Source organism: Dendrobates tinctorius, unplaced genomic scaffold, assembly GCF_039654945.1.
Source record: "Dendrobates tinctorius isolate UK_male_01 unplaced genomic scaffold, ASM3965494v1 ptg000011l, whole genome shotgun sequence".
Taxonomy (NCBI): Eukaryota; Metazoa; Chordata; class Amphibia; order Anura; family Dendrobatidae; genus Dendrobates; species Dendrobates tinctorius.
The window spans coordinates 124,478,728-124,493,918 of record NW_027361679.1 but is presented as its reverse complement, the minus strand read 5'-3'; the positions used below and the strand labels follow the sequence as shown (position 1 = coordinate 124,493,918).

General features: G+C 47.3%; 1 protein-coding gene across 8 annotated transcripts in view; it reads left to right on the top strand.

Moving 5' to 3' along the window:
- Positions 1 to 411: 411 nt before the first annotated feature.
- PWWP3A (PWWP domain containing 3A, DNA repair factor) overlaps positions 412 to 15,191 on the top strand; it is a 143,166-nt gene continuing 128,386 nt past the window's right edge. For 4 of the 8 annotated variants that reach the window (XM_073547235.1, XM_073547222.1, XM_073547209.1 and 1 more), the window contains exon 1: positions 551 to 639. The gene's annotated coding sequence lies outside the window, so the exon portion shown is untranslated. The other 4 variants (XM_073547210.1, XM_073547211.1, XM_073547212.1 and 1 more) reach the window with 4 other exon arrangements.

The following is a 15,191-nucleotide window of genomic DNA, read 5'->3' as shown; positions in this document are numbered from 1 at the left end:
GAAACGCCCTCCACTATGCACCTCCCACCAAGCAGGAAACGCCCTCCACTATGCACCGCTCCCAGGCAGGAAACGCCCTCCACTATGCACCTCCCACCAAGCAGGAAACGCCCTCCACTATGCACCGCCCCCAGGCAGGAAACGCCCTCCACTATGCACCGCCCCCAGGCAGGAAACGCCCTCCAGTATGCACCTCCCACCAAGCAGGAAACGCCCTCCACTATGCACCGCCCCCAGGCAGGAAACGCCCTCCACTATGCACCGCCCCCAGGCAGGAAACGCCCTCCAGTATGCACCTCCCACCAAGCAGGAAACGCCCTCCACTATGCACCGCCCCCAGGCAGGAAACGCCCTCCACTATGCACCTCCCACCAGGCAGGAGACGCCCTCCACTATGCACCGCCCATCACTATGCCTCACTCCCTCTCTGGGAGGAAGCCGGCCTCAGCGTGGCTTTGATAGGCAGGAGCCGCCCAGCCACGTCGCTGCGGTCACGCCCCGGCCCGTGGGCAGAGGCGGGCGGGAAGAAGGAATACGGTAAGGGGCGTGTGTCTGCTGCTCGTCATCTATAGGGCAGTGTTAACTCCGTAAGTGCCGACCCTCGGCGAGCTGGCTCCTGCGGACGGCCTGTAGGGGACGGTGCGTAGTGTGCGCGCTTCTCTCGTGCTGCCTCTTCCTCCCCGCTCTCTCCTGCTAGCCAGCCGATCCCGTGCAGCTCAGGCACGATATGTCGCGATACCGGTCACGTGGGCTGAGCAGACGCTGTCCCGGTAGTTGCAGCTCACCCTGCGCGCACTCTGCCCCTCTGGGGGTCCTGTGGGGGCCTCCTCTCAGGCAGGAGGGGGGCTTCCTATACTATCCCTATATCAAGCGGTGGTGAGGCACTATGACTGCGCAACCCGAGCGCAGCAGCTTGTGAGAGACATTATTCCTTGTAGTCCAGAGCCTGCTGCTCTCGTATGCTAATGAGCTGGCTGGGGCACCCAGGGCGTGGCCAGCAGTGCTTGCTTTCCAGCTCTCTGCCCTGTCCATCAAATAAGAGGGACCGAGAGGTGGGAAATGTGCAGTCGGGGGGCACCGAGCCCCTCAGTGCAGGCCTAGGCTGGAGCAGCAGTGGCTTCCTAACACCCCAATGGGAATATGCTGACGCCGCTTCAGACTGGGACTCTGGCGCCACCTGCTGGCTGCAGCAGACAGTGCACAAGGTGGTGGTGGGAAACACTTGGCCAGAGAAGGGAAAGGCCACGTCCAGCGGGGTCCCTGCCTCACTCACAGCTCCGAGTGTCCTATAGACTCCCAAAAGCTCCCTATACAAAAAAGCCCAGACTGTGGCCCTGCTGTGGCGGAGGGCTTGGGGATGTCTTTATTTCCCTCCACTGAATTGTGAAGGAACTGCAAGTGGTTTCAGTTCTCCAGAAGCCGTCCTTGTACCCTCTGGGCGTTCCCATGGTCATCAGCCGTGAGCGTGGTCTGTAGGAGCGGGAGGAGCACCGATTCTCGCCTGCGGTCCTCCCCTGCGGTTCCGATCATCGGGCCCTGGTGCGTTGCCGGCTGATTACAGGAGGGGATGACAGCAGGTAGGACTCGGTTCCCAGGCCGCGGCCATATAGACCACTGGTGGGGCTGATGGAGTGGGCCGTGCGAATAATGAGCGATCGTGGCGTTGTCTTCTGGCAGTCAGTGTGCGGGTCAGTGACACGACCCCACATTTATAGGATCTTCTATCTGATTACTTTTACACAATGAAATCACCTGTATGAAAAACAAAAAAACCGGGGACACAATACTTCTTGATCTCTTCATTCTGGCAGTTTTTTCTTCCCTTGTTTCTTCCTGTGTTGGATAGGTTTCTAGTTTGGGACAGTCCAGTATCATCAATACCAGTTACCTTATATTTACTTTAATGTTTTTATATCTTTTTACATTCCAAAGCAGATATTATTAGGATATACAGCTACGTTCATAAATATTTGGACAGGCTCTATGTGATTTCAGCTCTGCAGGCCACGATTTTTAAAACTGATTTAAAAATGAAACAACGTATATGCAATTGAAGTGCAGACTTTCAGGTTTAATTAGCAGGGCCAGACAAAAATCCCGTGAAGTGTTTAGGAATTGCAACCACTTTTCTGTAAAGTCTCCTCATTTCAGGGGGCTCAAAAGTAATTGTACGAATGAATATTTTATTTATGGTAAAGTTAATTTTGGATACTTTGTACAGAATTCTTTGCAGGCAAGGACGGTCTGAAGTCTGGAAGCCATGGACATCACCAAACGCTGGGTTTCCTTCAGTAGTATTGCTACTGAGGGGGCCATTGCCCCGGGCCCGGTCATATGGAGGGGCCCACCGGGAGCCAGAGCCACTGCTGTGATGAGGCAGACCACTGCACACTAGGGAAGCAGCAAAATGCTTGCTCCCCAGCCTGACAGAGGCTCTGCACCTGGCAGCACAGAAACCAGCTGCAAAGTCTCCCTCCTGCAGTGTAAAGTGCAGGCTTCACTGACCCCAGCAGCCTCTTGCTCTGCCTGTCAGGTTGCAGTTTTGTGTGGACGCTTAGATTGTCACAGCACGCTGGATCCTAGTGCCGACCCTGCATTTCACTCTCAGACACTTCCTGGTACGCCTCACTGCCAGTGCCTGCAAACTTCATCTGTAAGTGGGGATGAAATGTAATAGATTGATTAAATGAAGGCATGTTATGGTCACTGGGGGTGAAAGTTAGAAGATGGGGGTATTGTGGGGGAGGGCAACAGGGTACTGGGGGTGAATGTGAGAGGATGGGGGCATTGTGAGGGCTGAGGTGGGTGAGGGGTGAATGTGAGAGGATGGGGTACTGTGAGCTAAGGTGGGTGTGGGGCGACAGGACACGGGGTGAATGTGAAAGATGGGGTATTGTGGGGGAGGGGAACAGGGTACTGGGGGTGAATGTGGGAAGATGGGGTATTGTGGGGGAGGGGAACAGGGTACTGGGGGTGAATGTGGGAAGATGGGGTATTGTGGGGGAGGGGAACAGGGTACTGGGGGTGAATGTGGGAAGATGGGGGTATTGTGGGGGGGGAGGGGAACAGGACACTGGGGGGTGAATGTGGGAAGATGGGGGTATTGTGGGGGGGGAGGGGAACAGGACACTGGGGGGTGAATGTGGGAAGATGGGGGTATTGTGGGGGGGGAGGGGAACAGGACACTGGGGGGTGAATGTGGGAAGATGGGGGTATTGTGGGGGGGAGGGGAACAGGACACTGGGGGGTGAATGTGGGAAGATGGGGGTATTGTGGGGGGGGAGGGGAACAGGACACTGGGGGGTGAATGTGGGAAGATGGGGGTATTGTGGGGGGGGAGGGGAACAGGACACTGGGGGGTGAATGTGGGAAGATGGGGGTATTGTGGGGGGGGAGGGGAACAGGACACTGGGGGGTGAATGTGGGAAGATGGGGGTATTGTGGGGGGGGAGGGGAACAGGACACTGGGGGGTGAATGTGGGAAGATGGGGGTATTGTGGGGGGGGAGGGGAACAGGACACTGGGGGGTGAATGTGGGAAGATGGGGGTATTGTGGGGGGGGAGGGGAACAGGACACTGGGGGGTGAATGTGGGAAGATGGGGGTATTGTGGGGGGGGAGGGGAACAGGACACTGGGGGGTGAATGTGGGAAGATGGGGGTATTGTGGGGGGGGAGGGGAACAGGACACTGGGGGGTGAATGTGGGAAGATGGGGGTATTGTGGGGGGGGAGGGGAACAGGACACTGGGGGGTGAATGTGGGAAGATGGGGGTATTGTGGGGGGGAGGGGAACAGGACACTGGGGGGTGAATGTGGGAAGATGGGGGTATTGTGGGGGGGAGGGGAACAGGACACTGGGGGGTGAATGTGGGAAGATGGGGGTATTGTGGGGGGGGAGGGGAACAGGACACTGGGGGGTGAATGTGGGAAGATGGGGGTATTGTGGGGGGGGAGGGGAACAGGACACTGGGGGGTGAATGTGGGAAGATGGGGGTATTGTGGGGGGGGAGGGGAACAGGACACTGGGGGGTGAATGTGGGAAGATGGGGGTATTGTGGGGGGGGAGGGGAACAGGACACTGGGGGGTGAATGTGGGAAGATGGGGGTATTGTGGGGGGGGAGGGGAACAGGACACTGGGGGGTGAATGTGGGAAGATGGGGGTATTGTGGGGGGGGAGGGGAACAGGACACTGGGGGGTGAATGTGGGAAGATGGGGGTATTGTGGGGGGGGAGGGGAACAGGACACTGGGGGGTGAATGTGGGAAGATGGGGGTATTGTGGGGGGGGGAGGGGAACAGGACACTGGGGGGTGAATGTGGGAAGATGGGGGTATTGTGGGGGGGGGAGGGGAACAGGACACTGGGGGGTGAATGTGGGAAGATGGGGGTATTGTGGGGGGGGGGGAGGGGAACAGGATACTGGGGGGTGAATGTGGGAAGATGGGGGGGGAGGGGAACAGGACACTGGGGGGTGAATGTGGGAAGATGGGGGTATTGTGGGGGGGGGAGGGGAACAGGACACTGGGGAGTGAATGTGAGAGGATGGGGTACTGTGAGAGCTGAGGTGGGTGAGGGGCAACAGAGCACTGGGAGGGTGATTGTGAGAGCTGAGGTGGATGAGGGGCGACAGCACTGGTGGTGAATGTGAGAGAATGGGTGTTTTGTGAGGGCTGAGGTGGGTGGGGGGCTGATTAGTATACTGTTTTGTTATATTCACTCTATTACATGTAATACTTGCCAGCTGGGGGCTGAAGATGGGGAGGTTGGGGGCTTTTGGTACTTACCTTAGCTCGGTCTTTTACGAGTATTAGTGTAACAAGCCCCCATATAGTAACCATGAGCTGCATTACATTTAAAGGGAATCTGTCCCCCCTGGGACGTATATGACGTTTTAATATGGGAATATGGGCATACAGGTAATAGGACTAGTGTAACATTTCTATCTGTCTGCCTCATATTAACGGTCTTGTTGAGAATTGTTATATTCTGTCTTTATGATTTCTTCTAGGCTTCGGCGCGTGCGGTGCCTGGAAGAAATCCCTGCCTCCTGTCTTTATTGTAATACTTACTCCCTCCCATCAGCGCCAGTTATGTCCCCGGTATCCTGCGCCCCCTGCACTCCCTCAGAAATATGCACCTCATTCTCCCTTCTATGGCATTGGATTCAGGGATCTTCTGCGCAGGCGACTTCTGCTCCAGTGACCTCCAGTGTGTGCGCCGATAAGGTGCTCTCCCCACTTACTCCCTGCATAGTCATCACCATGTACATATGGTTCCTAGTGATGACTATGCAGGGAGGAAGTGTGGAGAGCATCTTATTGGTGCACACACCAGAGGTCACAGTGGCTCGCCTGCGCAAAAGTTCCTTGAATGTAGTGCCCACAGCTGGGAGAGCATGAGGGATGTATTCCTGAGGGAGTGCAGGGCGCAGGCGTGAGATTCTGGGGCCGTAACTGATGCTGATGGGAGGGGGGTAGTATTACAGTGAAGACAGGGGGCAGGGATTTCTTACAAGCACCGCATGCCCTGGAGCCTGGAAGAAATCATTAACATAAAGACAGAATATAACATTTCTCAGCAACAAGACCATTAATATAGGCAGACAAGTAGGACCAGTGCAACATTTCTATTACCTGTTTGCCCATATTAATTGGTCATACACATCCCGGAGGGTGACAGATTCCCTTCAAAGCACCACTCCAGCATTTTTTAAAATTTCACCGCTGGAGTGGCGCCATTTAAATCCAAGACCTCTACCGACTGTCTGATACTCGCCTTCCGGCGTTTTCATCTGTTTTTGCCGCTGCTCGGCTCCATCTCCTGCAGTTTGTGACCTGTCCGCTGCTTCAGTGTTTCATGGAGCGGCGCAGAGGTCTCTAATCAATGTGAGTCTATGAGAACCCCATTCAGGTCTTGTCGCCTCTATCTGTCTTTCTTGGGCCTCTTTCACACATCAGTTTTTTTTGCGATCCGTGAAAGATAGGAAAAAACGGATCCTGTGCAGATTGTGAAACTGATGCGACGGATCAGTTTGTTTGTTTTTTGTTACGGATCTGTTGCAGCAGCTGCAGGTAAACCTTTGTCCCATGTGCTTCTGGGGAGATAGAGAGTGAGAGATTTTTATGTGCCAGAATGAAAAAAGCAGCTGTGGGGGTTAAAGGAATAGAAATTATTTCGGGCATGCTCAGTTGTAAAAAACGGAATACATCGTCGAATTACGTCTTTTGACAGACAACGACGCCCATAGGCGTCCATTATAGCCAATGACGGATGGCGCTGGATCCGTCGCTGACCGACTTTTCGACTTAGACAAAAAACGTTCCTATGTCCGTTGTATCCAGCTGGCGGACACAGAATTTCCAACGGATCTGTCGAATGACGGATGAAACGTGCGGCCATCTGTCGCTAATACAAGTCTATTAGAAATAAACGGATCCAGCAGCATCAGACGGATTGTGACTGATGGCAAAAAAGTGATGTGTGAACAAGGCCTTAGACTTACATTGAGCACTTGTGACGTAGCTTCTAATTTCTGGCCAGTCGGAAGCTGTGCTCACAAGATGGAGCCGCTGGACTGGAGCGGTGCCAAAACACGGTGAATACGCCGGAGGATGAGTATATGATCGGGGCAGGAGACTTGCACTTAAAGCACCACTCCAGCAGTGAAAAAATAACGGCCACTGGAGTAGAGCTTTAATAATTTAATAAGCAATTTATTCTAAAGTTAATTATGGCTTGGATTAAGTGTCTGCTGTCACTTTATGTGCCACATGTGCCAAATCATGACAGGGAGCGCCTGCTGCATGAGCCCCAAATATCACTGGCGTTATCGGGTGGTCATGGACCCCACGTTTGCTATTTGTGTTGACTAGAAAGGTTCGGTTTCTCTCAATAGAAGAGAATTGAGAGAAGCCGAAAGTCATCACATGATCGCCTGCTCGAATCTGTGATAATAAATGTTAATAAAGGATGGAATCTCCAGCGCTGGACTTCAGTTAAAAATACATCATTTATTGTAAATTCTTAAAATCGAACAGAAAAAGTGTGGATAAGGACATACAGGCAGATGGGGTCTCTGGTGGTCTCCAACCAACGCGTTTCGACCTAGAGGGTCTTACTCATGGTTCACACTAGACCAATACTGACGACTACAAATAGTACAAAAACTAGTAAATCACAGGTGTTGGACAAAAGAATTAATGAAAATAGGGAGTATCCCTACCAGTTAACTCTTGCAAACACTCAGCCTAATGTGGAGCTGAAACAAAAACTAGTCGGAAAAAAAAAAAAAAAAAAAAACAAAACCTAATAAAAAGATATCATAAGAATATAATAACAATCACAAAAATTATCAGAATAACCAGAACTATAGAACTATAGAACTTTAGAACTATAATTTCGGGGATAGGGTCTTTTTCAGAGAAATTGGCAGAGTGGGTTGATCATTACCTACAACCTTTGGTCATTGATCTTCCAGGATATATCAGAGACACCAAAATGTTAATCTCTGCCTTGGATGATTATCATTGGTCACCAGAATATTCATGGATTACCTGTGATGTGGTGGGCTTATACCCGTCCATACCACATAATGTGATTATCTCTAGTCTCACATTCTTTTTGGACAAATATAGCACATATGTGATAGAAATTCAATCCTTCATTGTGGATGCAGTTTCCTTTCTTCTCTCACATAATTATTTTTCATTTGATGGAATTTTTTTCTTACAAAAACAAGGAGTAAGTATGGGGGGTAAATGTTCCCCAGCTTTAGCTAATATTACAGTAGCTGTTTGGGAAGAGAAATATATCTTATATAACAATAATCCCTTTTCACAAAATATACAACTATATGGCCGCTTTATAGATGACCTGATTTTGATTTGGAAGGGAGACATCTCGGGGATTAGTGATTTCATTAGCTATATCAATATGAATGATTTTAATCTTTCATTTACATTTACAGTGTCGGATTTTTCTATCAGTTATCTGGATGTGACTTTGTCTGTGAATTCTGACAGCCAAAAGGTCTGCGTTTTTCCTTTCAGAAAACCCACAGATACAAATTCAATTTTACAAGCTTATTCTTGTCACCCCAAGCACGTGGTTAAAAACATTCCAGTGGGAGAATTAATTAGGTTAAAAAGAAATTGCAGTTCACCTATAACATTTGCTAAAGAATCAAACAAAACCCTCTCTAGACTTAAGGACAGAGGATATGCTAATTGGATGCTAAGGAAAGCTGATAATATTGTCAGCAGGATCGATAGACACACCCTGCTGAATGAATCTCCTTTGAGCCTTGTACACACTGGAGTTACTGCTAGCAAGAAAAAGAATCGCACACGGGCCCCCTGTAATAATTATGACCGTCCTATAGTTAGTTTTTCTACCATGTACAGTCCACAATTCAATAAGATAACGGACATTGTCAAAAAATACTTACCTATTTTACACAATGATAATAAACTTGGTCAAATTCTGGACAATACCCAGATACGATACATAGCCAGGAAAGCTCCTGCTTTGAGCGATATCTTATCCCCCAGTCTTTTTATCAGTAATAGGAGAACTAAAAATAATACTTGGTTGTCATATAAAGGCTTTTCCAAATGTGGACATCATCCCTGTAAAGTCTGCAACTATGTGGTTAAAACCAGCAGATTTACTTCTAGTGTTACTGGCATATCATACCCTATTCAGTCTCACATAAATTGTAATTCAGAAGGAGTAATATATGTTATTGAATGCGTTTTTTGTAACCTACAATATGTAGGCTGCACAATAGGACCTCTTAAAAAGAGAATTAGGAAACACTTGTCAGAAGCTACTAGTAGCAATTATAATATTTCAGCAGTTTCTTATCATTGTAAAACTGTTCATGGAGGTAAAACTGATAGTCTCAAAATTATAGCAATAGAGAAAGTCTATAGATCTACTAGGGGAGGTGATTTCAGGAGAAAATTATTAAATCGTGAATCCTTTTGGATTTTTAAATTAAATACAAGAGTACCATTAGGTCTGAACAAACGACTTGATTTAATATTGCAATTAGATTGATATTTTCTTCTGTATATTTACATTCTACTTAGTCCTATTCAATTCTGGTTATTCTGATAATTTTTGTGATTGTTATTATATTCTTATGATATCTTTTTATTAGGTTTTGTTTTTTTTTTTTTTTTTTTTTTCCGACTAGTTTTTGTTTCAGCTCCACATTAGGCTGAGTGTTTGCAAGAGTTAACTGGTAGGGATACTCCCTATTTTCATTAATTCTTTTGTCCAACACCTGTGATTTACTAGTTTTTGTACTATTTGTAGTCGTCAGTATTGGTCTAGTGTGAACCATGAGTAAGACCCTCTAGGTCGAAACGCGTTGGTTGGAGACCACCAGAGACCCCATCTGCCTGTATGTCCTTATCCACACTTTTTCTGTTCGATTTTAAGAATTTACAATAAATGATGTATTTTTAACTGAAGTCCAGCGCTGGAGATTCCATCCTTTATTTTGCTTCAGTCAACACCCCTGATCAAGGTGACTCCGTGCGCAGGAGGATTATGGATCGCAACCGAGACTGGTGAGCTGACCTCCCTTCATTTTCCCTATCCTTCTATAATAATAAATGTTAATGGTATGTGCCCACGTTGCGGATTGTGCTCTGGATTTTTCCGCGTGGATTTTGCTAAATCCACAGGTAAAATGACCTGCGTTTTACCTGTGGATTTATTTCAGATTCCCTGCGGTTTTTCTGCAGATTTAGTGTTGATTTCTCCTGCGTTTTTACACCTGCGGATTTCTATAATGGAGCAGGTGTAAAACGCTGCGGAATTCGCACAAAGAATTGACATGCTGCGGATTTGTCTGCAGCATGTGCACAGCATTTTTTATTTTACGTAGGATATAATGGTACTGTACACCGCAGGATAATCTGCTGCAGACCCGCAGGACCAAATCCGCCCCAGAATCCGCAACGCATGCACATACCCTTAATGGGCACTTAAGAAGCATTATTGTTCTAGGGGCACTCAGAGTATTGTGACCATCAAAATTGCATATGGGGTATTATTACTTTTTAGGAACAAAATGTGGAGGGCACTAGCACAGGGCATTAATATTTTTTAGGGGGGAATTTTACTATCTAGAGAGCACAGAGAAGGCATTATTACTATGTAAGGAGCACAGTGGTGGCATTATTACTATGTAAGGAGCACAGTGGTGGCATTATTACTATGTAAGGAGCACAGTGGTGGCATTATTACTATGTAAGGAGCGTAGTGGTGGCATTATTACTATGTAAGGAGCGCAGTGGTGGCATTATTACTATGTAAGGAGCGTAGTGGTGGCATTATTACTATGTAAGGAGCACAGTGGTGGCTTTATTACTATGTAAGGAGCACAGTGGTGGCTTTATTACTATGTAAGGAGCACAGTGGTGGCATTATTACTATGTAAGGAGCACAGTGGTGGCATTATTACTATGTAAGGAGCACAGTGGTGGCTTTATTACTATGTAAGGAGCACAGTGGTGGCATTATTACTATGTAAGGAGCACAGTGGTGGCAGTATTACTATGTAAGGAGCACAGTGGTGGCAGTATTACTATGTAAGGAGCACAGTGGTGGCATTATTACTATGTAAGGAGCACAGAGAAGGCATTATTACTATGTAAGGAGCACAGTGGTGGCATTATTACTATGTAAGGAGCACAGTGGTGGCAGTATTACTATGTAAGGAGCACAGTGGTGGCATTATTACTATGTAAGGAGCACAGTGGTGGCATTATTACTATGTAAGGAGCACAGAGAAGGCATTATTACTATGTAAGGAGCACAGTGGTGGCATTATTACTATGTAAGGAGCACAGAGAAGGCATTATTACTATGTAAGGAGCACAGAGAAGGCATTATTACTATGTAAGGAGCACAGTGGTGGCATTATTACTATGTAAGGAGCACAGAGAAGGCATTATTACTATGTAAGGAGCACAGAGAAGGCATTATTACTATGTAAGGAGCACAGTGGTGGCATTATTACTATGTAAGGAGCACAGTGGTGGCATTATTACTATGTAAGGAGCACAGTGGTGGCTTTATTACTATGTAAGGAGCGTAGTGGTGGCATTATTACTATGTAAGGAGCACAGTGGTGGCATTATTACTATGTAAGGAGCGTAGTGGTGGCATTATTACTATGTAAGGAGCACAGTGGTGGCATTATTGCTATGTAAGGAGCACAGTGGTGGCTTTATTACTATGTAAGGAGCGTAGTGGTGGCATTATTACTGTGTAAGGAGCACAGTGGTGGCATTATTACTATGTAAGGAGCGTAGTGGTGGCATTATTACTATGTAAGGAGCACAGTGGTGGCATTATTGCTATGTAAGGAGCACAGTGGTGGCTTTATTACTATGTAAGGAGCACAGTGGTGGCTTTATTACTATGTAAGGAGCACAGTGGTGGCATTATTGCTATGTAAGGAGCACAGTGGTGGCTTTATTACTATGTAAGGAGCACAGTGGTGGCATTATTACTATGTAAGGAGCACAGTGGTGGCTTTATTACTATGTAAGGAGCGTAGTGGTGGCTTTATTACTATGTAAGGAGCACAGTGGTGGCATTATTACTATGTAAGGAGCACAGTGGTGGCATTATTACTATGTAAGGAGCACAGTGGTGGCATTATTACTATGTAAGGAGCACAGTGGTGGCTTTATTACTATGTAAGGAGCGTAGTGGTGGCATTATTACTATGTAAGGAGCACAGTGGTGGCTTTATTACTATGTAAGGAGCGTAGTGGTGGCATTATTACTATGTAAGGAGCACAGTGGTGGCATTATTACTATGTAAGGAGCACAGTGGTGGCATTATTACTATGTAAGGAGCACAGTGGTGGCATTATTGCTATGTAAGGAGCACAGTGGTTGCTTTATTACTATGTAAGGAGCACAGTGGTGGCTTTATTACTATGTAAGGAGCACAGTGGTGGCTTTATTACTATGTAAGGAGCACAGTGGTGGCTTTATTACTATGTAAGGAGCACAGTGGTGGCATTATTGCTATGTAAGGAGCACAGTGGTGGCTTTATTACTATGTAAGGAGCACAGTGGTGGCTTTATTACTGTGTAAGGAGCACAGTGGTGGCATTATTACTATGTAAGGAGCACAGTGGTGGCTTTATTACTGTGTAAGGAGCACAGTGGTGGCAGTATTACTATGTAAGGAGCACAGTGGTGGCATTATTATGTGGGGCGGTAAGAGGAGCCTTTATTGTACCACACAGCAGGTGCATTAATAGGGACACATATGGCAGCAGCAGCTCAACATTGGGGTATCTGCAGTATGAGGAGTTTGCACAGGTTGTGGATAGATATGGATGGTGCTGGAAATGTGGGAAGTCAGATGTATCTTTGTTGTAATCTCTGCAGATGAGTCCTGGTTGGAGAAGTTGTCATGTCAGTCTGGGCCAGATGGAAAAGACTGCAAAAGTCCACCAGAAAGAACGTCACCTGTAAGTCACAATCTATAACTGTGCTATGATCTCTTATATGGTCTTCAGGACTGATATCTACAATGATATGGTCTCCATATAGTAATATTAGTGTTCATTTTTGCATATAGATATATTTTCAATCACAGCTCAGTCATCTGCTGATGTTCCCCTATACTCACAATTAGGGTGCACCACCGTAGTCGTAGTCAGGATTGCCTGGTTAGGGGCCCACTCAGATTCCCCCCCCCCCACCCCAAACCTGAAACCCTAGCTACGCCTCTGGTTTCCTTCCTTGTGATGCTTTGCCTTTACAGCAGCTGACCAGTTGTTTCTTGTTTGTGGGTCTTTCTGCCTTACGTTTTGTTTGGGTTAGGCTGCCCGAACACCACCTATTTGTCACGCTGTCATGTGCATGGCAGCACGGCAAACGCCCTGTCATTTGATAGCGTGGGAACCACGGCTCTCTGACCGGTGGGGATGATTTCCCCGCCGATCAGAAGCGGCGCAGCGGGAGCGCTCAGCTGTGATCAGAGGCATAAACTTTACCTCCAGTCACTGGTGTCAGCTGATGGGACTACCGATCCCATCAGCCAACACCTGCTGTCGCTAATTACAGTGAGAGCAGGAGTGGCGGATGGGAGTATTCATCAGCCGCTGCTGCGCAGTAAATGAATTAAAAAAAAACCAAAAAAAAAAAAAAAACCGTGGCTTCCCCTTTGTTTTTGCTAACCAGCCAGACAAAACTCACAGCTGGGAGCTGCAACCCTCAGCTGTCAGCTTCAGCAAGGCTGGTTATCAAGAATAGAGGGGTCTCCACATTGTTTTTTTATTATTTAAATAAAAAATTTTAAAAAAGGCGCGGGGTCCACCCCATTTTTGACAACCAACCTTGGTAAAGCAGACAGGTGGGGGCCATAGATATTGGGGCCCCCCAGCCTAAAAATAGCAGCCCGCAGCTGCCCAGAAAAGGCGCCTCTATTAGAGGCGCCAATTCTGGCACTTTGCCCGGCTCTTCCCACTTGCCCTGTAGATGTGGCAAGTGGGGTTCATATTTTTGGGGTTAGCAAAAATACAGGGAAACCCATGCCGTTTTTTTAATTTATTTACAGCGCAGTAGCGGCAGATGAATACTCCCATCAGCCGCTCCTACTCTCACTGTAATTAGCGGTAGCAGGTGTCATGATGGGATCAGTAGTCCCATCAGCTGATACCAGCGACCGGAGGTAAGCTTTATACCTCCGATCACAGCTGAGCGCTTCCGCTGTCTTTTGACAGTGTGGGACCTGCAGCTCTCTGACTGGTGGGGATGATTTCCCCACCGATCATAAGCGGTGTTTTCCGCGCTGTCATGCGCATCACAGCGCAGCAAACACTGGATTTTAGGGCCCTCCATTCAAGTGAATGGGGTCGGGCTACTGTTCTGGTACCCAAACTTTTTGTAACTGTTCGGCCCTGACCCAAACATCCAGGTGTCCGCTCATCTCTAATTGCAGAAGATGTTATGTGCTTTGGATCATGACCCGTTCCAAGCTTTCTCCATACTTTCTTCCCATCATGCAAGTACAGGTTTTTCTTAGTTTCATCTGTCCAAAGAATGCTTTTCCAGAACTGGACTGGCTTCTTTAGATGTTTTTTGCAAATTCTAATCTGGCCTATTTTTAAGGCTGATTACTGGTGGGCACCTTGTGGTGAACCCTCTATTTGCTCTAATGAAGTCTTCTCTTTATGGTAGAATAAGGCTGAGTGCAGACGGAGTTTTGAGCCCTGCGGATTTTTCCGTGCAGAATGGAAGAAAACCGCAGGTCAAATGACCTGCATTTTTCCTGCGGATTTCTTCCATTTTTCACGCGGTTTTCATGCGTTTTTTGTGCGGTTTTCCATTGCGGTCTTCCCCCTGCGGATTTGGTAACAGGGGAGATAGAAAACCGCACAAAAGAAGTAACATGCTGCGGATTTTGTACCGCAGGAAAACCGCGCGGAAAAATCCGCAGCGTCTGCACAGCGTTTTTTTTTTTTTTCATTCATTTTAAAGGTACTGTGCATCACAATGCGGATATGCAACGTTTCTGTGCGGTAAAATCCGCTGCGGAAACGCTGCAAATCTGCATCGTGTGCACATGGCCTTAGATGCTGAAAGTAACGCCTACTTCCCTGATAGGGTTCCTTACTTGGTTCTTGTGAAGGAGTTTTTTTCAGCATGGAAATGATTCTGCAATCTACCACCACTGTTGTCTTCCATGAATGTCCAGAATTTTTATAGTTCCCAAGCTCTCCAGTGCACTTTTTTTTTTTTTTTTCTTGCTTTTTCTTCCTTTTTTTTCAAGAATGTACCACGCTGTTAATTTGGTCACTCTTAACATTTCTGCTATCTCTCTTTTGGATTTCTTGTTTTTTTTTCAGCCTAATGATGGCCACATGTTGTAAGTGCAAATGCCATACCTGGAATCGTCATCAGACCATTCACCTTCTTATTTGATGATCGATTAACGAGAGAATAACTCATGCAACCCATTAAAGAGCTTTTGAGATAAATTTCCAATTACTTTTGGTCTCTTGAAAAGAGGCAGCTATATGTTAAAGAGCTGTAACTTCTAAACCCTTAGGGCCCCGTCACACATAGCGATCTCGCTAGCGAGATCGCTGCTGAGTCACAAGTTTTGTGACACAACAGCGATCTCACCAGCGAGATCGCTGTGTGTG